Source organism: Erigeron canadensis, chromosome 1 (assembly GCF_010389155.1).
Source record: "Erigeron canadensis isolate Cc75 chromosome 1, C_canadensis_v1, whole genome shotgun sequence".
Classification (NCBI taxonomy): Eukaryota; Viridiplantae; Streptophyta; class Magnoliopsida; order Asterales; family Asteraceae; genus Erigeron; species Erigeron canadensis.
Window position 1 is genome coordinate 3,778,776 of NC_057761.1, and position 26,247 is coordinate 3,805,022.

Consider the following 26,247-nt stretch of genomic DNA (forward strand, 5'->3'; position numbering starts at 1 on the left):
AAATGTTAACCTTAATTATCTAAAAACATCTAATATAATTTTATTCTACTGTTGATCATAGTCCATTATGTATTTGGTTAAAACAAGTCTTATCATCAATTAACATCCTATTCTACACAAAATTCAAGTGTATATTGCTTTTAAAAAGCGACTAATTAGATGCACATTGTTTTCAGGCCACTATATATAAAAAAATGTTTCCTGTTTATTCACATTTTTAACATTCTACTATGCAAAGATTTTTCTTAAATCTCACTCCTTTTAGGAGATCGTTCTGCAGGCGGTCTTTAACCTTCCCATCACGCGTGTGTGTCTGGGGGGTGGGGGGGTTGTAGAGGGGGGAAAACCTGACCTCCGGTCTGGACACATGTTTTGTGGGGTACAAAAGTTTAAAATTTTATATATATATATATTATATGTATATAGCGTAAACTTCTATTTTTTTAGAACGACAAAAAGAATTTTTATTAAAGAGGACCAATATAGCAAGATGTTAAAGGTCAAAATTACAACGAAACTAAAATACAATCTAGACTACTTACATTACCAAAGATTAGATTTATCCGGACAACTTTAACTGCGAGGAGTACAAAAGGGTTGAAAAAAACTTGTACCAAATACAGTGAGCCGAGACACAAGAAAAAACCCCACCAACGAAGGCCGAGACACAGATTTTCACTTCGCAGTGTAAAATTCTATTAATCGATGGTAATTTGAAAGATAATGTTTAAAGTTGGTGTCTTAAGTCATTTTCTCGAACTCATTTGAAGAATATTGTTATAACGTTAGTCATCATTTAAAGAAAGCTTTGTATATATATTTGAATTTGGTGGGCGTTAGGTGCTTTTTTTCCTATTGCGGCTTGAGTATTTAAATTCTTTCTCCCAAAACGAAAGGGTTTCAATTTTTTTACCCAGCCATGAAAGTTGCCCCTTATTGCAATTATACTACTGATGCAAACAATCTCTAACACCACATGAATTCTATCAAAAATATATAACAAACTTCATCATATCTATATATATGTCACAGAAATACTTATAAACCCTAACAATACATAATATAATTAAAAAAATCATTAAATTAGGGTTATCACCTTCGCTTTAGTAGAGGATTCGCGACTTAATTAAGAAGATCGTTAATGCCACTTCGATTTAATAAAACAGACATAGTAGGGCTATACGCCTATACGTGACTTTATTAAGGATGGATATGTAACTTTTCATATTTACCCCCAAGATCCATCTATATTCATTTATGGCATAAACCTAATTCCTAATTAGCTTTTTTTTATAAGAAAAACTAAGCGACCATTAAGACATTAAAAAGTAAAAGCAATACATCGAATCTGAATAAACTAATGCATAACAAAAGAAATTACAAAAACCCGAAACTATTCCAGGAAGTTTAATTGAACTCATCCTTCTTAACACGATGTTTTACACATAAAAAAAAAAATTTGACGTCAACCAATAAATACTCTTTGTACAATATTGCGAGACTTCATCAATAAGCTGCTATTCTAATTAGCTATTTCCTTTTAATTTTTGGAACACTCCTTCTAGTCAGTACTACAAAACCAAGCTTTTTACACGGCTAAAAAAAGGCTTTTACACGGTTGTATGACCGTGTAAAATTTTAATGTAACTAAAAGTAATGGCTTTTTACACAGGTTTTTTCCGTGTATAAAGGTGGCTCTTTTTTACACAACTGTTCGTATCAACCGTGTTAAAAACTCTTTTTAAAATTAAAAAAAATAAATAGCTCAGACACCATAAGGCATCAACATACTATATAACCTCATTACCAATACATTTGTAAAGAATATCATACAAGCAAACAAGCAACTAAAATGACATAAAAATACATACACATTAAGGCATCGATTTACATTATCAAAGTATACCAAGACATAGATGTCATAAGAAACTCATACAAACTACAACTAAGGTTGTCATAGATTCATTACAGTCGACTTCACCTAAGTAGATTTGTTAAGTAGGAGTAACAGAAAGCTCCAATATATATGTTGATGCCAACTTCCATAAACGATACAAGGGTTCACTCAAATGGGTAGAAAAAACATAACACCAACCTGCGACAAGTAAAACAGAACTTGATTCATAACATAATATTTGAAAAAAACTTGAAATGAACTAAAGATTGTTTGTGGGTCAGTTTAAGCCGACATGTCCATACCTATTTAGTACATCCTACATTTTTGACATCGACCATGTTATGTTACCCAAATTGACCGCTAAATCTTTCCACACCTTTGTGAATTGTGACAAATATGCATAAGTTTATTTAAAAAAAAAAAAAAAAAAAAAAAACAGTAGCTAGCATGAAGTATAATGTATAATCAAGAAAGTATCATTATACCCGTCTTGAGAAGGACGAGGAAGGGAACCAAATGTTTTTCCTTTGAAATTCTCAAATTATAAAGTTCAACCTTGTCAATGATACAACATCGCTCACACAAAGCTTTTCTGCCAAAATTCCGAAACAAAAAAAAATAGAACTTGTAACGAGTGGAGGCAAACAAAAGAAATCAATAATTCACATATTCACTTACCTGGTTCAACATTAATGGTCCAATTTCATCAGGAACAAGAATATCATTGTATCTATATTGTTCTTCCTGGTTAACAACAATAACTTAGAAGATTTAGAATCTATAGCATTACTTTAATATTATCAATAAATATCAATCAATAAAATATCAGTTAATAGGAATCAAAATACAAGTTAAAGGTACTCACTCCTCATATCTTTAATCACTAATCCTAGATCTAACGCAAAAAACACAAATATACTTGAATCCATAGCTAACCCCTTTATAAATAAGTACAACAAAATAAAGGGGAAATATTAGCTACATGATCATGTAGCCTACTAACTACAATAAATCAATAAAAAGACATTCTTACCCTTAAAAATAAATTAGTTTTCAATCATCCTAACTTAACGCACAACAAATATCTTCGTTGATTTTCCCTCTAATTTTTACATGTTTTCCCTCCAATTTTTTATTAACATTTCACCCTTATTAATTTCTAATTATCCTAAAGTAGTGCACGATAAAAAAATTTGTAGATTTTCCCTCTAAATTTTACACATTTTTCCACCAGTTTGTTTGATTAACTTTTTATATATCACTCCACATTTTCTTAAAATATCTAAGAGCACATAAACATCAAATATTTGTTTACTAATTGTTTCTTCGTTATGTCAATGGGTGAACAAGATCAATATTTTGGAAGTTTTGCCACTACAATTTCATCTACGTCAGATCCATTAAGCAACAACGAATATCTACAAGGTTAATCATATTTTTTGTACTTCTATTATAATTTGTTATACGAAGTTTAATAAATTATTCGATAATATTTGTCTAGAGTTTCTATGTTCGTAATTGTTTACTAGACTTATATGTAATGTATTTTAGTTTCACCATGTTAAATGTTATTAGATAAATATAATTATGAAGGTGAACATACACTAATATATGAAATCGACAATAACTTTTATCTTGTGCAAGATGGAGAAGAAAAGGAGTCCACGAGTTTTCCTAATGAGTCTGCTAACAGGTACTCTTTTATTGGAAGAATCTTTGATAATCTAGATGCAGCATATGATTTTTATAACGAATACGGTCTATCAAGAGGTTTTGGTATTAGAAGGCATCAATCCTATAAACACAAGGTAACAAACGTAGTTTACACGAGTATATTTGTATGTAACAAACAAGGTTATAAGAATATGAATGATAAACGACGGCTCCGAGATGATATTCAACGTCGTTGTATTACTCGAACCGGGTGTATGGCCATGATACAAGTGACTTGTTCAAAGCAAGGGGAATGGGTTGTAAAGAAGTTTCATGATGAACATAATCACCCACTTGATCCACCATCAAAAGTACTAAGGCAAAGGTCTCATAGCATTTTTCACCACTCTAAGGAATGTAAAGATGTTGTAACTCTACTCTCGAATTCCGGTATTAAACCTTCTGATATCACTAAAGTTGTGAATGCATTAAGAGGTAGTGAAAAGGACAGGCTTACTCGAGTACAATGTTCTAACATTGTCACCAACGAAAGGAAAATTAATTTAGGAAAGAGTGCCATGGAATTATTATGCACTTCCAAGAAAAGGCAGAACTAGATCAAGAGTTTTACTTTGCAATGGAATTGAGTACAGATGGTACACTACGAAATGTGTTTTGGGCTAATGGGAGATCAAGATCGTCTTTTTGTCAATTTGGTGATGTCGTTGTTTTTGACACAACTTATAGAACGAACAAATTTAATTTGCCTTTCGCCCCTTTTGTTGGAGTGAATCATCACGGCCAGTCTATTTTGTTTGGAGCTGCATTGTTGGAAAATGAGACTGAGACGTTTATATGGTTGTTTAAACAATTTATTAAATGTATGCATGAATGTCCACCAGTTTCTATCATTACTGACCAAGATTTAGCAAAGGGTAAAGCAATTGCCAAGGTTCTTCCAAAAATAAGACATCGTTTTTGTGCTTGGCATATTCAAAAGCATATTTTGGAACATCTCCAACCATTGCGATCTCGATATGATGATTTTGAAGAAACTTTTAATCGATGGCTCAAAAGTCAAAATGTTGAAGATTTTGAAGCAAAATAGGTTGAATTAAAGAATAAATATGATATTACTGATGACTCTTGGTTAGGAAACATGTACAACTTGCGCCATCAGTTGGTTAAATCATATTTAAAAGACATTTTTTTTGCGGGCATGACAAGTAGTGGTCGATGTGAAAGTATGCATTCGTTTTTTGATGGTTATGTCAACTCTAAAACCATGTTAAACGAGTTTGTACGACAATATGACAAAGCATTAAGTTCACGAAGAGGTGCAGAAGAAGATCAAGATCATAGAACTGTGAATTCAAAGCCTACATTGCATAGTGATCATCCGATTGAAGCAATGGCATCACATACTTATACAAGAAATATTTATGATATCTTCAAAAATGAGTGGAAGAATAGCTTTGATTGTGGTCATGAAACATTAAACAAAGATTCTTGTTTGGTAAAATATCAGGTTGGACTTTTGAAAGTGAATAAGGAATATTGGAGGATTGTTGAGTATAGAATAAGTTCAGATTTTTATGCAACCTGTTCCTGTGCAAAGTTTGAGACTTATGGAATATTTATGCAAGCATATTCTATACATAATGAGGAAGAAGTCGGTAAAAGCCATCCCAGATCACTACATATTGCCAAGGTGGACGATGAAAGCAACATATAAAGATGAAAAAAATGAACCCCGATGGAGATGTAGTGATAGTAATGCTACTGGAGAAGTTACTTTATTAACTTTATGGTCAATTTGATCAAAGTTTAACAAGTTAATAGAAGATAGACGAGATTCTCCCATCGAAATGAAGAAAGTTGAGTCTATCCTTGATGATCTTTTGGATGGACAAAATCAAAGAAAAAAGACGAGAGTCGAGCCGAATACTGATTCTAGTGCCCCTGTTATGACAGAAAGAGACGTATCACAAGAAACTCCAGTTCTTGATCCAAAAATACCTGTCAAGACAAAAGGTCGTCCAAAGGTTGCTACAAGAATAAAGGGGAACTTGGAAATTTCTATGGACCTGAAAAAGAAGAAAACATGTGGTTATTGTAAGGGAAAAGGTCATAATAGAGGCGGATGTCAACAAAAAAAAGGTATGATCATGTTTTGTAATACATAATTGGAAGCTTTTTATTTGAATCTTATAATCATGACTTTATATATGATGCAGATGGATGATGCTCGAAAAGATAATATCATTGAGTTAGCATAAGATTAAATTGGTGGAGTTATTTTTTTGGTTTTGTCATTCTGCTGCTGTTGCTGGCTTTTTACTGCAAGATGTTGCTGAAGTTGTTTGACTTTTTAGTACAAGATGTTGCAATTAGATATATTTGGTTTATCATGGAGGACAATGCAAAAAATTAGTCATTTATCATCAGTTTTACTATTGTTGCATTATTGTTTTTGCTGTTTAATGTGTAGTCTCTACATTTGTATGCACCACATAATTATCATAAAGTTTGTTCAGTATCAATTTTTTATACATAATATGTTGGTCATTGGAATGTAGTAATAGTAATTTAGGAGGAGAATTTTCTTATGAAACGAGAGTCGTTAACATCCGTTTAATTAGGAAGAAAATTTGGTAAAATAAATGAGAATTTTTTTGATAAAGTCAACGAAGATATGAAACTACGGCTAATTTATTTTTAAGGGTAAGAATGTCTTTTTATTGATTTATTGTAGTTAATAGGCTACATGATCATGTAGCTAATATTCTATTTGTTGTGCGTTAAGTTAGGATGATTGAAAATTAATTTATTTTTAAGGGTAAGAATGTCTTTTTATTGATTTATTGTAGTTAGTAGGCTACATGATCATGTAGCTAATATTTCCCCATTTCCCCATATATATATATATATATATATACTAGGTTTTTGACCCGCGCGATGCGCGAGCTGTATAAAAAACTATATAATACACTTTATATGTGAAGAAATGATAGCGAACATATTTCATTAGAATTACGTGATGTGAACTATATAAATAGTTTACTAACATATAAACATATGGTTAAACAGAAATAAATTCAACCAAAAGTTTGACAAAATATGAACTTAAAGAGATAGAAGGACTTAAGCTATTAAGCTATACTTTAAATTATCATTAAGAATTTAGTAATATGTTTTTCTTCTAGTAATTCTAGTAATTTGCTTGTTGCCACTAAATGATCTACATCTAGAACATGTATCATGTAGTTGTCTTGTTACAACAGAACTCAAAGACATACAATTTGATCCTTAATGTAGAGTGACAATTTCACTACATTTCTTTCCAAAAAAGTTAAAAGTCACATGAAAAATTACAATTGGCTGGATATATAATTCAAAGAGGATAATTTGACTATGCCTTATGTGTTGAATGTTCTTCTTAACATCCAAAAAGTAAAACAGTTATATTCATTTGAAGGTGTTGCTACGATTTTTAGAAATGGATTATCAACACAATGGTGGTTTTAATTTTTGTTTAATCTAGCTAATTGACTAATCTAGAAGAGGTAGAATGTGTCGTTCCAAAAGAGAAAGAAAAAGAAAATTAGGATGTAGAATTTGGTTTAAGGGTGGGGTAGGTCGCGGACTCCGGGTGATTTACAATTACTTGAATTTGTATGACTCAATTTTTTTTTGGATTTTGCTAAACGAAACCCTAAGGGTTTTTGTTAAAGTGTATCAATTAGTTGTACGTTTACCATAAAACCCATCTTATTTGTACTTACCGGCTACTGGCAAAGAAGAAGGTATACACCAAGGTAGTTTTTATACTTAAAAGAGGATGTTGTTTATTAAAACGAAAAGTTTAAATTTGGAACATATATTCAAGGTGTAGTTAATATAATGTCAACATCGATTTATGAGTTTCGATGTTATCTTTTAACTAATTAAATCTATTTTTTACACTTAATTTGTTTTATTTATTTGTTTTATTTTTGTATATTCATATAGTTTTGAAAACTTCCATATAATCATCATAAAAAAAAAAGGAAAAGAACTTTATGTAATGTTGAATAAAAAAGATAATGAAATATCATTAGGTATAGACGTGATTTTTTAGTTAAAGAGAAGATATCATTTTATCTAATGAGAAGATCTTAGATTTCTACAATATATTTATTTATTTATTAATTAATTAATTAATAAATATATATATATAAGTTCATTTTTTTTCTAAATATATAGTTTATTTTTGAAAAAAATATGAAGTTGACACATAGGATAAAATCCTATGTGGCATTTTTTCAATATAGTTTTAGATTGCAAAAGGGCTTTAGAAAAGCTTGGTTAACTACTTTTTTATAAGAGTTATAGATATATGGTAACACTCCGGTGAGAACACTTTTAAAATAAGAACGGTGAGAACACTTAAAAACATCATTTTGATGCATTAAAAGTTCATAAAACTAACATAGTGCTTAACTAATTATCATCATTTAAGTGTTTAACAACACATTGATCCGTCAAAATTGAAAAAATCACCTTTTTAACACGAAAACATTTAACACGAATCATAATATAACAACCATAATAAATAACAAAGTATAAAAGTATTCATTATTATTTAACATGTAGTACTAAAATAACTATAAAAATGATGTTGATTACAAAAACTTCAGAAGCAAAAATTGCCAAAAGAAGCGCAACCTGGGTAAACATATAAAATCAATGTAGTTATTGAACTCTATATATACTAGAATTAACTATAATAACGAAAAGAAAAAAAGAAAAAACACTAGAATGACAAATATCATTGAGTATTGGCTACACATATCTCAATTCCGACATTCTTCCCACTTTCGATTGTAAAAACAAAATACTTTTCTTATCTTAGAAAATTTTATGTTGAATTTTTTCAATAAAAACATTTTTGAGCCTGATCAAGTTATTATCAGACTAACAAAGTTTGCCAACTGATTAAGTAAGATATAATAACTTTTTGCTTTTTTATTCTCCTCAATAAGTTTCAAGGTTGTAAATATCGGTTATCGGTTTATTATCGGCCAACCCCCGATAAACGATAAATAGAATATATCGGGGATATATCGGATACCCTAAAATGTAAAGTAGTTTATTTAAAGTTTATATATATATATATATATATATATTAACAAATAAACAATTTGTAATGCAATACATCAATAATCAATAATTAGAATATAAAACTATAGAAAAGAAAATAATTACAATTAAAGTTTCGAAATTTAAGTATCTATAGACTATATTCAAAAGGAAAAAAACGGTAGTAAAGAAAGTAATTACAATTTACAACCAGAAATTAAAAGATTAATAAAGATTAACTCAAAAATTAAAGAATTAATTATAAATTAGCTAGAAAAAATTGAATTAAAGAAAGTAATAAACCCTAATATATGATAACAACCCATTTTTTTTTATTTTTTTTTTTTTAAATTGGTCAATTTCTTTTTTTACCGATATTGACCGATAAGTGCCGATATTGAGCGATAAGTGCTGAATTTGACCAAAATTTGACCAAAACGATAAATTGCCCGATAAGTCATTTTTTTATCGGTGAAGGACCGATAACCGATATATCGGCCGATAAATCTAATATTTACAACACTGATAAGTTTAAAACATAAATAGCCCCATTTTTAAGTTTTGGTTTAGGCCCAACAACTTTAGAAAAGAAATGCTCTGCATATGAAAGAGTCTCATACTATTATTAATGAGGTTTTATGTCCGTCCATGTTTGTCAATATGATATACGATAAAGTTGTTAACAACAAACAGAACTTTTAAATGATGCACTCGTAATTATAAGAATGATCTCATTTTTTACCTTGACATGATCAACTCATTAGGTGTTCATCTTTTTCTAGCCACCACCAAATGGTCTAGTGGCAAGGTGATCTATTTCCATACTAGAGGTCTCGGATTTAAGTCTTACCTTAAATATATTTGAAAATGACCACGAGTATTCAATTTTCGCATATGATGGACTTGGATGAGTTTTCTCCTGTATCTCTGGTAATAAAGGTTTCCCTTCGAGGGGGCGTGGATCTCTTTACTTCCACAAGGGGAGTGTCTTTCGTGAGTAATTCATATCTTTTAAAAAAATATTTTTCCTCTAAGCATAGAATTCATATACTCTTAAGCACAAGAAGGTACTCAATCACTTAGTAGCTACACTTAACCGGCCAAGTTATTTGCAAGGAATAAACACGCAACAAACTTAACAAAATGAAAGTAGTCCCAATTCCCAAAAAAAAAAAAAATACTGAAGATGCGCACATATTTCAGAGGGAAAAAAAAAAAAAAAAAACCTGAAGAGGCAGAATAATTAATAACCCGTCTGAATGACACGAGAGAGAACGAAAATAAACAGCCCTATGAAACGTCTACTATACCCACCTGTAGACATAAGTCCTGAATAAGATTGGAAAGAAAAGGAAAACAAACACAACATTAGTCTTTTAAATTCAGCATTATACCTAAATTAGTAAGCTACCACTGAAGGCAAAGAGCACAAGCAAAGGATAAGGCATAGAGAAGAATCATATAGGCAAAGTTATGACAAAATTGATTCTTCTACTTTTTCAGCAGCCTAGATCAACATAGCACTGCTAGTTAGTCGTTACATGCAAAACACGACTACATAGGATGAAAACCATACCACAAGTCCCAAAAGACGGCATTACACAACGAAATACTTGAGTTTCAGGATGGACGACCTCCAATACGTAGAACAAGATGCAGAGTAGAACGCACTGAAATGTTATAATGAGCCAAAGTCCATTCATCTTCTAGCTGCCTACCGGAATAGATAAGCCTTTGCTGATTAGGTGGAATGCCCTCATTGTCCTGTATCTTTTCCTTGACACTAGAAATAGTGTCCAGGTTATAAACATCATTGAGAGTGATGGTCTTCCCTGTCATAGTCTTGACGTAAATAGGAATTAGGAAGTTATGAATCATACGCATATGCAGAGTGGACTCCCTCGCAATATTATAATGAGTCAGAGTCAAGGAACACTCAAACAGACAGGAACACTCAAACAGACAATCGTAGATGGCTCGACAATCGACAGGAACACTCAAACAGACACTATATGAAGATCATAAACCCACTTTCTACACGTTACGCTCGTTATCACCCCCAAAGGACAAAGGTTACTAGTGGGGTTATCATGACAAGGTAAATTTTAGAGTAAGGCTACAATCTGAGACCTCATTCAAGGAAAACAAACCCCCCACCACGCCATCTGAAAGCAGGTGGCTGGATTGGGATTCCTTAATTTGTCAACATCTATATATAATATGCATTTGATGATAGCCACTTCTGCAAGACCATGAAAACTTGACATTCCGATGCCTTGTTAAAATGTTGCAACACCTCATCTGCAGTTATTCTCTTTTGCCTATCAAGTTGTAAGCATTGACTTTAAGTCAAAATCGCATTTGAAACTTAGACAATGGTTCTGGTGCAGTATCATTCTTCATATTCTTAAATACGATCAAATCCAATCAAGCTTCTCTTCATCATGGATCTGCTTAAGGATCGTGGGTGCTTGCTCTATTTCATAACTAATCGTGAGAAATCGATAAGTTTGTGTTAACCCATTACTTACAGATCAAGGAGCTTTTACTTACGTTTTCATACAATAATGAGAGAAATCGATAACTATGTGTTAACCCATCTCCAGTTTGATGCGATAAATTTTCCACTTGTCATATCTATTTATAAGATATAACAACAAAAATCATTAAATAAATCTCATTTAGTTCGTTACATACATGCTGCTTAAGCAATAATAATATAGTCATATTAGATCATATATGAATTTAAATATCCCTCAAATATTTCTAGACTCTTCACATGGAATTTAAGTACTCTGCATACAGATTTTGAAGATTTTTGTATAAATTTATAAGCTATTTTTTATATAACCACTTCACATTCTGGATGGCAAGTAATTAAACAATAGCAATCTTTTAAAGTAAGAAGATGTAAAAATTATGAATCAGTTAGTTCGACATGGGCTGACTTATTTATGTAATATCTCTATCGGGTCAAATGGGTAAAAAGAATTAACACTGAAATGGGTCAAATAGATTTAATGTCTCAAAGATATCCCAAAAGATATGAATTTGGTAACTAAGTTTTAATTGTAATGATATAGCTTGGTAATCATAGACAAAACTTATTAAACAAGACGTCAAGCCTGACGGGTCAGATTTGTTCCATTTCTGCAAAAAGTTACAAATTTTTTAACTGAGCCTGTTTTGACCCATTATCCAATCTGCCTGAATTAGAGTCTGTGCTTAATACTTCAAAGGATTGGAGTTACTCAGCTTAAAAGGATTGATGGACGTACTAACACCTGATGAGTTTGTACCCTGACGTACTTTCAATTTTCTCATCTACCAATAAACTAAAACAGGACTGTAGTATTCTTTGAATGACACGTGACGTATTCCTTAATCGACACATGTTTTGTTTATTAAATATTTTATTAATTTGAGTTAATCTATATTTATCAAGTTTCCTACTTTATATCAAATACAACTTCTCATATTCTAAATAAACTAAAACAATATTTTGAAGTAATATAGATCTATCAATTTTTTTTTACTATTTGATCAAGTTTCATATTCTTTTTTTTTTTTTTGCCGTGACACCAAAAATAAAGGGAATTTTATTTTATTTTTTTATTTTCCAAATAACAATGTAAAACTCAAATGTTGCATGTTTTAAGGTTTTAATACTTTCAAAAAGACAATTACACATAAACTATTGATTTTTTTTCTTTCGTTTTATTTGATCTTATATTACATACATCTTCATATTATATGTTGTTTGTCATATATGTTGTTTTTAAATTAAAATCATTAACATATATTTAGCTCACTTGGTCTTTATAGGATGTAAGCTAAAAGATCAATCTAACTATGGTACATACTTATTAGAGATTATTGAGAGTAATATAAGTATTTGCATATCTTCATTATATTATCCGTACATCGTACAGGTATTAGAACTAGTATAATATAAGCCGATAACCCAAACACCCTTTACCTGCATACATATTCTAGCAATGATGACAATATTGTTTACATCGCATATGATCATCCCTTGTGTATACGTTGAGTCATCCAATTCATACTTTTTACTCCATTCAATTAAGCACTATTGAACTACCTACAGCACCACACCAAACAGTCTCTTACATACACCAAGTAAGCAAGTAACATAAACTTCTACAGTATATCTAGATCCAGCTTTTCTTTGTAATCGAAGAGGTCAAATTGTCTAACAATATATTTTCATTAATAGGCACGTTCCTACAAGCATAGAAACATATGAATATGAGCCACAATAATATTAAAAACAGTATAGTCCACAACCAAGAAGAACAATACCAAACTTAAAACAAGTACTAGTCCCAAAAGAAAAGAAAAAAAAAGGGTCCTACTATAGGAACACGCGAATTCGGCATAAACACCCACTAGATGGCGAGTATGTTCTTATACACGTGTATACTCAATTGACAAGAACAGTCAAAAGTACCACATTGTATGAATGTATACTCCCCATATGGTGGGTGGTTAGATAGTTACCCACCATACGATGATTATACATTGATACAACGAGTATGGTACTTTTGACTTTTCTGGTCAAGTTGATTATACGCGTATAAGAACATACTCGCCATATAATGGGTGTTTATGCCGAATTGGTGGGGGTATGTATAAACGTTCCCAAAAGAAAAAGACAATTAAATATGTAAAAGATGCAGCGTAAACCACATCCTTAAATATCATAACCAGCCAACATCCGCCGATCTTCCAGCTTCTTCCCTGCAATTAGAAGCCTCTGGGGAATGCCTTCAATTCATTCAGCCATGGAAACAGGAAACTACATGGAGCGTAGATTCCTTTTGGATGTTGTAATCTGCTAGGGTTTTGCAATCTTCGAGATACTTTCCTGCATACGTAATTCTTGGTCGACCTGATTTCTTGTCCCTATCCTGAATCCTAGCCTTCACATCTGCTATGGTATCTGAGCTTTCAACCAAAAGAGTAATAGATTTCCCACACATTAATTTTGCAAAAATCTGCATCCCTTCTTTGGTTAACTTTAGAAAACACTCGTTGTGAATATTATAATGAGCCAGGGTCCGATAATCTTCCAAGTACTTTCCATTATGCATAAGCCAATATGGGTCAGGAGGAAAACTTCCCGTGTACTGGTTTATCCTTGCTTTCACATTCTCAACCGTTTCCGAGCTCTCAACTTCCAAAGGGATGGTGTTTCCTGATGACCAGACGACGACAAATATCTTTATTTTTTGACTCAACCTAATAAACAGATTCAAGTTCTCCTCCAACTTGACATTCAATTCATCAATGGCAGTAGAATCGTCAACCTTCAGAGACATTGTTTTTCCTGATGTTTTAGTCTTCACCCAAACCTCCATTCGATCACTCAATTAGACGGAGAACTTGATTTAATGTATATCGCATAAATAAGTTTTTATATCTTTTAGTATCAAAACTTCCAAAAACCCTTTTAGGCTTTTAGCATATCTAAGTATGTAAATAATATAATATAAAATTTATAAACGATTACAGATATATATTCCCATAAAACATCTTAGTCGTACACTTTTACGTAATATGTTAGACGCACCCGAATGTACAATCAAAAAGTCTACTAATTCACTTGGACAGAGGCCAACTTAATTTACATGGGCCTTTTAAATTTCTAATTCTAATGAATAGTTGCATAACACAATAGCGGGCCATGAATCCATGATCACTCAAGGTCTCCAATGGGCTATGGCTAGTCCGCTACTCCTCACTTCATCAGGGGTCAGGATGAGCCGTTCAGCCAAAACATTTTTTGTGCAAATAATTTGAAAATACATCAAATAATACAAAAGTTAGATTATTTCAATAACTATTTATATTTTATGAAATTCAACACTTTTTTATACCCAAAATACTCTTATTTCTTAATCTTAATCCCCTATACACCTAATCTATACTTTTATACTATTTAATAAATAAATCAACCCTCTCTTTAAATATTATGGACGAATTATTTAAAATATCATTAGTGATTAAATTACAATATCAGTCATTTATTCAAAATATCTCCACTAACATTTTATATCAATTACCTTTACATCAATATTTATCTACACCACTCTCACCACCAATAGTGACCCACCACCACACCGTTGCCGTCACAACCACCACCGCATTGACCGGGTACCGTTCTAATAAAAAAAAATTATTGAATAGCAATGATAATTTTCTTGAGCATTTTAGAAAGGCGGATATTAACAACACACGTATTTGCCCTTATGGACGTAATGGTTAGTGAGTCAACTAGGTCCTCGGATATTGTTACGTATTAGTACTATATATAAGTTTATACTAGAGTGATGCCCGCACGTTGCAGCAGCGACGGTCTATTACGTGTCAGATGTCGTAACGGTTTAAAGCGTTCAGGTTACTTTCATGAGATGCGTCAATGCAACATCTAACCGTATCTATCATTATAAAAATAAGTCGCGAATTATGTGCAAGAAATAATGAATTGCAGAAGCTAACCATGAAAAATAACCACTTACAATTGTATGAAAGGAGACCAAGGCAATTAAAAAAATAATAATCAAAGATTAAAATTTATTATGAATATAAAAAAGGACATGATTGGTTTGTAATTTCGTGAGTTATGAAAAGATAATTATTGTTTAAACATTTCGTGATATAATCTATGGCAATTAAGATGTTTTATCTTATACATAGAAACATCTTCAGCAATAATTTTAAGAGTTAATTACTGAAATGGTACCTCATGTTTGTGCCATATTACTGGTTCCATACCTTTCCTTTCGAAATTACGCTGATCATACCTAACGTATGCAAATCTCCACTCAGACCATACTGGAGGCTAACGCCGCCAGCTGGCCGTTAAAACCTCCCCCACGTGACTTGCACGTGAGGGGTAAATATGTAATATCGCGTTTCCTAATTACTGAAATGGTACCTAACGTTTGCACGATATTGCTGGTTTCATACCTATATGTTTCTTAATTACTTAATTGGTACCTAATGTTTAGTTATTAATTTATTTTTATTATTTTTAATTTGTTTTATTTTTCTGTTATAAAAATTCTCCAAAACTTATTACAATTTAATGAAAATAGTCAGAATACACTTATAATCCACTAAAAAAGAATACCAAATAGCTATTTCATAACAAAATATAAGTTTTAAAGTTCACGAATAACCAAAAATAGCAATAAAGTATCATAAAAATAATTTTTAAGAGTTAATTACTGAAATGGTACCTCACGTTTGCTATTTATGGTTATTCGTGAACTTTAAAACTTATATTTTGTTATGAGTATTGGTGATCCCACTATTCAACTTGAGGGGGAGTGTTGGAATAAAGGATCAGAATAGAAGATCATCGTTTCCTAAAATAGAGAAACTCGACTTTAGCAACAAAGCAACGTATCAACTTAGGCAGCAAGCAAAAGATCCTTTATATTGTTTTCATATTAGCTTTCATATTATGTGTATAAATAGATGGCATTAAGATGTAATCAAATTATCAATGAATAATAAAAACTCTTTGATTTACATATGTTAAGATGGTATCAGAGCTAAGAACCGGGACACAATTCCGGCTACAATTTCCAACCAAGAAAAAAAAAATTCGTTTGATCCTCCTATTCTCTTTTCACTCTTTATTTTTGTTAAAGAGAAAAGAAACCAGAAAGAGTTGATTTAGGTGTGAATAGATTTGCCAGCCGTACCACAAAATCCCAACCAAACTCAAAACAAAATCAAACAAACCTGGGTAGGTGTTCATTGTCCGATCATCACAACCACCATAAACCACCAGCCGGTAGCAGCTTCGGTGGTAGCGGTTGCCCAGAAAAATAAAACAAAGTCTTGAAGGAAAGCTTGCCGGAAGTTTGGCTGGAAAAAATCTCCTCCGTGTCGAAAAGCTCTGGCAGAAGAAAAAGCTGCCGAAGATAAAGAAAGACAAGAATCAATCAAGCCTCTACCACTGCCGTTCCAACCAACCGTTGCCGCTAACAGTTGTTTCTTTTCCTGCCACAGTTACTAGTCATCCTCGTCGGATCACTGTGTGATCTTGTGACTGTAGATCGTTACTTTTTGGTTAAAAGGAGGGAGCAGGGGTAGCAGCAGCGGCTTCGGTAATCGAAACCCCTCATCACCGGAAACCCAAATCAAGCCATGTGTGCGCCTGAAGTTTTGACGGATGTGATGTCGCGTGTCACCAAAGAAGAGGACAGTCTGATGTGTGCTGTCTTGGTGTCGCCGAAAAAGAAGGCTGCCCGGAAATAATCGTCGGTAAGGGAGGAACCCCAGAAGATCAAGACCGTCAAGTTTTTGGTTTGTCTGAAGTCTGGCCAGAAGTCATCATCTCTCTATTGATGCTCATGTTGATAAAGATCAATTCCATATGAAAAAGGAAGAATGGCAGATCTTGTTCTTGAAGATTGAGAAAGAACGAGAGATAGATATTCACCAGGGATGAATGAACGCCCGCAAGACAGAAAAACTCAGCGGTGTTTTTTATGTGAAGATTCACGCCAGAAAATTTTAGCTAGGAGGAGAAGATTGCTGGGAAGATGAGGCAATTATTTGTGGTTTTGTTGGAGTATCTCTGTTTGATGCTCCTTGTATGAAAAGTCTCCATAAAACCCACAAATAATAATAATAAAAAAAGTAAAGAGTGCAGGCATGTGGACTTCAATGTCATGGGGATTACACCACGAAGTGACAAATGATGGGACTAGATAAAGTTATACCACTTGTTAAAAAAAAAGGGTGTTCGGGGTCTTTGAACTCGAGAGAAAAAAAAGAGTCGGGTTCAAATCTCCGAGCCCGCAAGAAAAGCAAACCCTTTAACTTGAGGGAGAGTGTTCGAAAAAGGAATATTTCTTGGCAAGTTGGGAGTTCGTAATCTGAACCTTCCAACTTGAGGGGGAGTGTTGGAAAAGTAAGAAATATATATGTATTTTTTTTAGGGGGAGATATAGGTATATAAAGAAGAGAAGGCGATAGCTCAAGAATCAAACCAAAGTCTACCATGTCTGAATAGAGACGGTAGCACAAATCAAAGCTGCCATGTCTAAAGACGGTAGCTTAACAATCGAACCCAAGGCTGCCATGTCCGAAGGCGGTATCTCACTAAATAAACTGTGAGACTATCATGTTTGAAGGTGGTAGCTCAAACCAAATGTACCATGTCCGAAGGCGGTATCTCACTAAATAAACTGTGAGACTACCATGTCTGAAGGCGGTAGCTCAGATCAAAAACTACCATGTCTGAAAAAGGCGGTAGTTCAAACCGAAATCTACCATGCCTGAAGAAGGCGGTAGATCAAATCAAAATCAAATCAAAAACTACCATGTATGAAGAAGGCGGTAGTCCAAATCCAAAACTACCATGTCTGAAGAAGGCGGTAGATCAAATCAAAACCACTTCAAGTTGAATACTGGTGATCCCACTATTCAACTTGACGGGGAGTGTTGGAATAAAGGATCAGAATAGAAGATCATCGTTTCCTAAAATAGAGAAACTCGACTTTAGCAACAAGGCAACGTATCAACTTAGGCAGCAAGGAAAAGATCCTTTATAGGGATGTGCACGGGTTAAGAACCGGCCCGAACCGGCTTGACCCGGGAACCGAAAATGCTTGAAAAATGGAACCGAGACCCGGCCCGTTAACCCCCCGGGCGGGTCGGTTCGGGCACGGGTTTTGCCGGGTCGGGCTCAGTTTTTAAGACTTGACCCGAAAGTGTACCTGCTGGACTTAGAAAGTTGGTGGGTTTGGATGAAAAATAAAGAAGATAGACCAAAGAAGAAGAAGAAGATGTATAGCGATATTCTTAAAGAGTTGATGGAAGTTTTGAGAGTGATGCAGGGGATGTAGTATTTTATTTGGAAAGGAATGAGTTTGCTTTTATATAATTGAAAATAAGACGATCACCCTAAACTATCTAGCTGTTATCCATTGATTTATTATTCTATATTATTTAATATATATGAGTAAATCAAAATAATATGAAAAATGTCAAGACTTCATCCATATACACATGGGTACTATATCATCCACGTTTCCTATTTATCCACCATCTGATCAATTCTTATCCAAGAGTCTGTATTATCTCTATATAAGCAATAGTTTGACCACCTTTGAAAATCATATATGTACTTACATCGTAGTATATTATTTTGACATTGATCTCATTCCCACCCCACCTTCACATATATACACTATTAAATTTGTATATCAAAGTTACACAGAAGTCATTGAGTTTACCAATAAAATCCAAGCTCTTGCCTTTCATCAAATTCAAACAACAAAAGCATGACATCGATCTTCTTCTTCACGCTATATATACATAATACATCATATTTCTTCCCTACTTACTTCTCACCTCCAACATCACTCCATTGTTAGATAGATTATATACAATACAAACATATATAAACACATATATATGAAGTTTGCCCATTTATTTTGTTATGGTCGGGTTTACCGGGTCAACCTGCCAAACCGCGGTTTTGAACCGGCCCGAACCGAGAACCGAGAATCATCAATATCATGAACCGTGAACCGGCCCGTTTGGGTGCCGGGCGGGTCGGGCACGGGCGGGTACGGGCGGGTCAGTGACGGGTCACGGGTTTTCAGTTCAAATTCTCATCCCTAATCCTTTATATTGTTTCCATATTAGCTTTCATATTATGTGTATAAATAGATGGCATTAAGATGTAATCAAATTATCAATGAATAATAAAAACTCTTTGATTTACATACGTTAAGAGGATGGTCTTTTCTGGTGACATAATGACTAATATCTTTATCTTTTGACTCAACCTGATAAACAAATTCATGTTGATGTTGACGTTCATTTCATCAATGGCAGTAGAATCATCGACCTTCAGAGAGATTGTTTTTCCTGTTGTTTTAGTCTTCACCCAAACCTCCATTCCAGTAGTAATTCCACCACTTAGACAGCCGGAGAACTAAATGTAATGTATATGAAAATGTGAAGAGTTGTACATAGTTTTATGGGGGAATTGAAGGATAGTAAAAAGCCAAATGAAAATGAAGAGTCTTTTTTAATTAGTTTCCAACATTTTTCTTTTTCTTCAATGTTCTAAAGTGGAAAACCAAGAGTCGTTTTGCAACTTTTTATCTTTCTTTTCTGTTTATAATTGCAAACTTTTCACACACAGTAGTTATATTGATATATATCAACGATTAAACGAAAACTTATAACTTACGAGTAATAAGCAACGTTAGACATACGAGATAACAGGCTTTAAGAACTCTAACTAGCAAGCTGATTAATCATCACTACAAAGACAAATGCCGAAACCCTATATTACGAGAACATGATTTTCATCGCTACAGCCCATTACAAGACAAAAAAAATGGATAGACTTGATTTTTAGTTTGAAACAAACGTATTGCGATAACATGTTTCCATTACGAGAGAAAGTACCCGCGCGTTGAGCCAATAAGATGGTGTGAGTGATAGGTCATAAGAGGCGTGATAAGTCATATAGTGTGATAGCCAAATGTGTTAACCGTACGGGCTCCGCCTTCAATTCGGATTTAAAAATTCGTCGAAAGTATATTGAATGACTTTTTTAATGAAAGAGTATGGAATTTTAAAAAAACACCCATACAATATTTATAATTTATTTTTGAGATAAAAGATTTTGAATGAATTAGATGAATAAAATGGTATTTGGAAGACAAAGAAAAATGAGTGATTGATTTGATGAGAGAGAGAAAAATGAATGGTTGAGTTTTAAGTGTATTATAGGTATATTTATTATAATTTATGAATATGCGGTTTTTGAAATAAAATATTTTGAATGAATTAGATGAATAAAAATGATATTTTGAGGAGAGAGAAAAAAAATTAGTGATTGAGATTTGAGAAGAAATAGAAAAATGAGTTGTTGAGATTTAAAGTTATTATAAGTGTATTAGGTAGAGATGTTTAAATTAGTGAATAAAAAATATGAGTAATTTAAGTAGTTCAAATCATCTTTTAAGATTTTAAAAAAGAAGTTGATGCTTTATAAGATAATAATAATATTGATATAAATATAGATAGGTGACTTTTATTATATTTTTAATGTTTTTTTTTCCTTTTATCAAAATCAAAAGGAAAAAAGATGGCGGCCGGGTCTCATTTTGCCTCTATCTATAGCAATGACGTTGGCCAAATAGTTGAAACTCAAAATGTACGTCTAAAAATTATATAAATGTATTACAGGGGCAACGTTAGCGATGTAATGGTGTTGGAGGTGGTGACGTTGTGAGGTGGTATAAGTAATTGACTGAAAGGGCAACGGATACGATAATAAACTGGTGTCATAAATTAATTCATAAATGAAACAAAAGTAATCTTGCATATCTCAAAAATCTAACTTAAGAGTTAAGACGAGATTAAAAAATTTATTGAGTAGCTAGTATTCAATATATCGATAAAATAACGTCAGTTATATATTTGAGATTTAACATATATAATATTAAGTGTTAAAGTTATTAAAGTTTAATATACTATTTCAAAAATGAAAACAAAATTCTTTTCACTTATCCATTTTATTTTTCACTTATCCATTTTATGTTTATACATCGTAATGTTCGTTATATTACTTATAAGCTTAAAATTATTCTATATAACATTAATGTGAAATCATTTATGATTTGGATCATCGACTCTTATTTAGGTTTGTAGAACTGGTATAACCGTGTTAAGGAAACCCGTTTAGTCTTAGAAGTTGGGTTTGAGTCAGGGGCAGAGCCACATTGGCATTAGGACGAGCAAGGCCCACTCCAGCAGACTAATTATACTGTAATTATATGTAGAAGAATGATAAAGTTTGGGTTTATAATGAAGTTGGCTCATTCCACCATAATAAAATAAAAAATAACATTGGCTCATCCCACCAATGTCTCTTACTTTGCACAACACGATAAAATGTTTTTCTCAGCCTTTTTTTTTTGGATTAACAAAGCCTCAACTATGGAAGTTTAATAGTTTTCATTCTCTTTTTCTTATTTCAATTTAACAAAGGTATTTTAATTTATTCATTTTTTTTTACTACTTCCTAAGTTTTTATTCCAATCAAACAAGTGTGTATTATTTATATATCTTATAAAGTATTTTGTCCTTTTTTTTAAGAAAAAATGATTTGAACTACCCAAAATACCCCTATTATTTATTCACTAATTTAAACATCTTTATCTAATAATACCTATAATAAACTTAAATTTCAACCACTCATTTTTTTCCCCTCTCCTTAAATCTCAGCCACTCATTTTTTTTGTCTCACTCATTCATAAATCATTTTATGCCTCTAATTCATTCAAAATCTTTTATCTAAAAAACCGTACACCGATATATTATAAAAATTATATGAGCATTATTAAAATTTCATGTTACTGTTTATGAACCAAATCGATGTTATTTCGCTGTCATTTTTCGACCACTGGCCAGATAAAAAGAAAATAATTTTGGCCCTCCCCATATCAAATTGCTGGCTTCGCTACTGGTTTGAGTGTTTGACATGACCCGACCAAAGGTCTATTCAATATTCTTTCGTTATAAAGCAAAGAAATCGTTCCAGACTTTCAGAGTTCAGCATATCAAGTTTTAATATGTTTGCCCAAGCATAAGTTGGCCCAACCTAAAATTTGTATTCATTTTCTTTTTTTATTAATTCCCAGATTGTTGAATATGAGAAAAAAATAAGGAATCCTGATTGTGTAACTGATCATGTATTGATCTTATATTGTTCAATATATTTCGCACAACGATATTAGGCATATGTATACGTGCAACTGTTCCACATCATATGTCCACGTCATCTTTTTTTAATGACGTGACAAGTCGACATAACATTTAACGGATGTCTGACAGTAAAAATTAACAATATTACATTTATTGAAAGTTTTCAGAAATAAAGGTTTGTTTAATAGACGAAAAATTAATAGGATCCTCTTATTCGGAAAGTTGAGTAAAAAAATTTATTAATTTTTATAGATTTTTCTTATATAGTTTATGTAAAGATTGCGTTTTATATAAATAATGTATGTATATTAATGATCCAATGGAAAGTAGCATCTTCAAGAGAGTTTAAATTTAATACGAATATAAAACTAAATAAGTTTTGTATCTTAAATACGGTTGCGGACTTGCTGTAGGCGTTAGGCACTCTAGATCGGTTGATGATGGACTTGGGAGTGTTCGGCCTACACGAGGAATGTTCGGCTTGAAATTTGCTCTTTTAAATTAATACGAGAATGGTACCCGCATGTTGCGGCGGTGATAGAGGTGATGGCGGGGTGGTGATGTAATGGCGGTGGCGGTGATGGGGTGATATACCTGACGGTCTCCACCCTCGATTTAAAATTTTGTCGAAAGTATATATCGAATTACTATTCTAATGAAAGAGCATGAAATTTTAAGAACAACCATATAATTTTTAGAATTTATCAATGTATGGTTTTTGATATAAAAATTTTTGAATGAATTAGAAGAATAAAATGATTTATGAAGGAGAGTAAAAAAAATGATTGGTTTGATATTTGAGAAGAAAAAAATGGTATTATAGTTATTTTAGGTAAATATAGAGTTGATAGAAGAGACATTTTAAGGAAGTAAATATTGAAACTTAAAATCAGTATTTAAAATTTAAAGCTCAATGTTGAAAATTTAGAAAAAATCTGTTTTATAATATAGTATAAATTTTATATAGATATATAGATAATTTGAATATTTATTTGTAGAAATAATAATTATATATAAATTTTTTGAAAAAGTAGTTAAAATTTCTACATAAAAATTTGGGTTTTGTTAGTGACAACCTTTAGGGTTGTCAGTAAAAACTAATTGGGTGCATTAAAACTTGTACATTGCTTAGAAAAATCAAGGGACGGTTTTTAATATATAATGTACAAGTTTTTAAGCATGTAATATGTTGTTAGTGACAGCCCCTAAGGGCTGTCATTATCATTTTCCTAAAAATTTTGGTAGTGTAGTTTGTGTAATATTTAAGAGATATAGCAACGACTTGATTGATATGACTAATTTTTCAAAGATTTTGGCCGGTTTATTCTCATGTTGGCCTGTTGACTTAGTTGACTGCCTGGTATTCTGATCGAATTTTGGATAATTCACCCGGCCAACCTTGGAGATAAGTACCCGAGATGGAATCGGTGGATTTAGGGGAGTTTTAGAGCCAGATCCATCATCTTAATTAAGCAACTTCCTAATTAAGAACTCAAAGCAACTTGAACCATTTTTGTTGCATTTATGAACCATTTTTTATCTTTATATTTTATATTATAAAGTAAAAAGGCTCTAAATTTTTAACATTGAACTTAAATTTTTAATATTGATTTTAAGTATTTCTTCACAATGCCCCTCATATCTATTCTATATTTACCTAAAATAAATATAATATTCTTTCTCTCTTTTCAAATCTCAACTAATCATTTTTTTTCTTATACATAAATCATTTATTCTTTCAATTCATTCAAAATCTTTTATCTCAAAAATCGTACATCGATAAATTATAAAAATTATATGGGTGTTCTTAAAATTTCACGCTCTTTCATTAGAGATGTCATCCGATATATTTTCAACGAATTTTTAAATCCGAGGCGAAACCCGTACGGCTAAGGCATTTGACTATCATAATTTATGACATATCAACTTCTATAACCTATCACACTCTATGACATATCACACTCTAAGACCTAGCTATCACCCCAACATCTCACTGCCGCGCATGGGTTCTCGTTATCTCTAAAACACCAATTTTGATTTTGCCACTTCTCTTCCCTACAACTCTTCCTCAGAACATACAAAATAAACTACTTACACGCATTTGTACTAACCACAAATATAACAAATGCAAATATATATGGCAAGGTGTTTGATGTAACTATGTAAGATCCTTATCATTCAAGTTGGCTAAGTTTTATCTTGGATGCTATAACTATATAACAAACAACATCATATATATAGCAATACAGCTATGCAAAACTTCCTACCATCCTAGCAAAAAAAAAAAAAAGAGCACCTCGAAGCTTATTTTCATCCCATCACACGGAGACGGCCATGTACCGTCGATGGTGGAGTTTGCGAAGCACCTAGTCCACCGTGATCAACGTCTTTCCGTCACCATCATCATCATGAACCTCCCACTCACCGCGAAATACAACACAGTGATTTCTAATCCCCGTCTACGTTTCATTGACATTCCTTGCGATGAGTCAACTATGAACCTCATTTCACCACGTACATACATCCATGCTTTGGTTGCACACCACAAACCGCACGTTAGGAAAATCGTCCAAGAAATTGAGTACTTTGGGATGGTTCGGCTTGTTGGATTCGTTGTTGACATGTTTTGTGCCACGATGATTGATATTGCGAACGAGTTTAAGGTTCCAAGTTACATTTACTTCACCTCAGGTTCTTCCATGCTTGGCCTGATGTTTTATTTACAGGCTAAGCATGATGATGGGGAACATGATGTCACCGGGTTGAAAGACACAAATTTGGAGTTGCTAGTCCCGAGCTATGCCAACACGGTCCCAGTGGACGTGTTACCTACAGTGGTGTCTGATAAGGAAGGCGGGTCCGAATGGTTTCTATACGTATATAGCAAGTTTCGGGAGTCAAAAGGCATACTTGTAAAGAATACTACGAATAGACTCTTTTTTGAGAAGCCATGCTGACATTCCTCCGGTGTCTCCAGTGGGGCCAATACTACTGAATCTAAAGAATACTACGAATAAAGGCAATGGTACGGAGATATTTTCTTGGTTAAACGACCAACAAGAGGGCTCGGTGGTGTTCTTATGCTTTGGGAGCATGGGGTTCTTTGAGGAGGAACAAGTGAAGGAGATAGCCGTTGCTATTGAGCGAAGTGGACATAGATTCCTATGGTCACTTCGTCGTCCTCCACCAAAGGAGAAAGGTGTTTGGATCGTCCCAATCGAGTATCCAAAAGAATATGAAAATCCTGACGAGGTCCTGCCAGACGGATTCCTTGAACGAACATCGGGGACAGGAAAGGTGGTTGGGTGGGTCCCGCAAATGGAAGTGTTGTCCCACCCTTCTATAGGAGGGTTTGTATCACACTGTGGGTGGAACTCGATATTGGAAAGCATATGGTGTGGGGTCCCAATAGCGGCTTGTCCAATTTATGCTGAACAAAAGCTCAATGCTTTTCAGTTGGTTGTGGAGATGGGAATGGCAATCGCGATTACGTCCAATGAAGGAACAAATATGAGCTCGGGCGACAGCAAGATGGTGGTTCCCGCAGAGCATATTGAGAGCGGGATTAGGAGATTGATGAGCGATGAGGAGATGAGGAAGGTGAAAGATATGAAAGGTAAGAGCAGGATTGCAGCCTCCGAGGGTGGATCTTCTTACAAAAACATCCAAAGTTTTATCGATGACGTCATGCTTAAAGACTAGATATGTAGTAGTGATGCATCAATTAGTCTATAACAACCATAGTCTATGGTATATTATTCTCGATAATAAAGAGTTTTGAAAGTGTGCTTCCCTAGTTC

General features: G+C 33.0%; 2 pseudogenes; one reads left to right on the forward strand and one right to left on the reverse strand.

Moving 5' to 3' along the window:
• LOC122591781 overlaps nucleotides 1-14,013 on the reverse strand; it is a 38,317-nt pseudogene extending 24,304 nt beyond the window's left edge.
• Nucleotides 14,014-24,721: 10,708 nt separating this feature from the next.
• LOC122591879 lies at nucleotides 24,722-26,149 on the forward strand (annotated as a pseudogene).
• The last annotated feature ends 98 nt before the right edge of the window (nucleotides 26,150-26,247 follow it).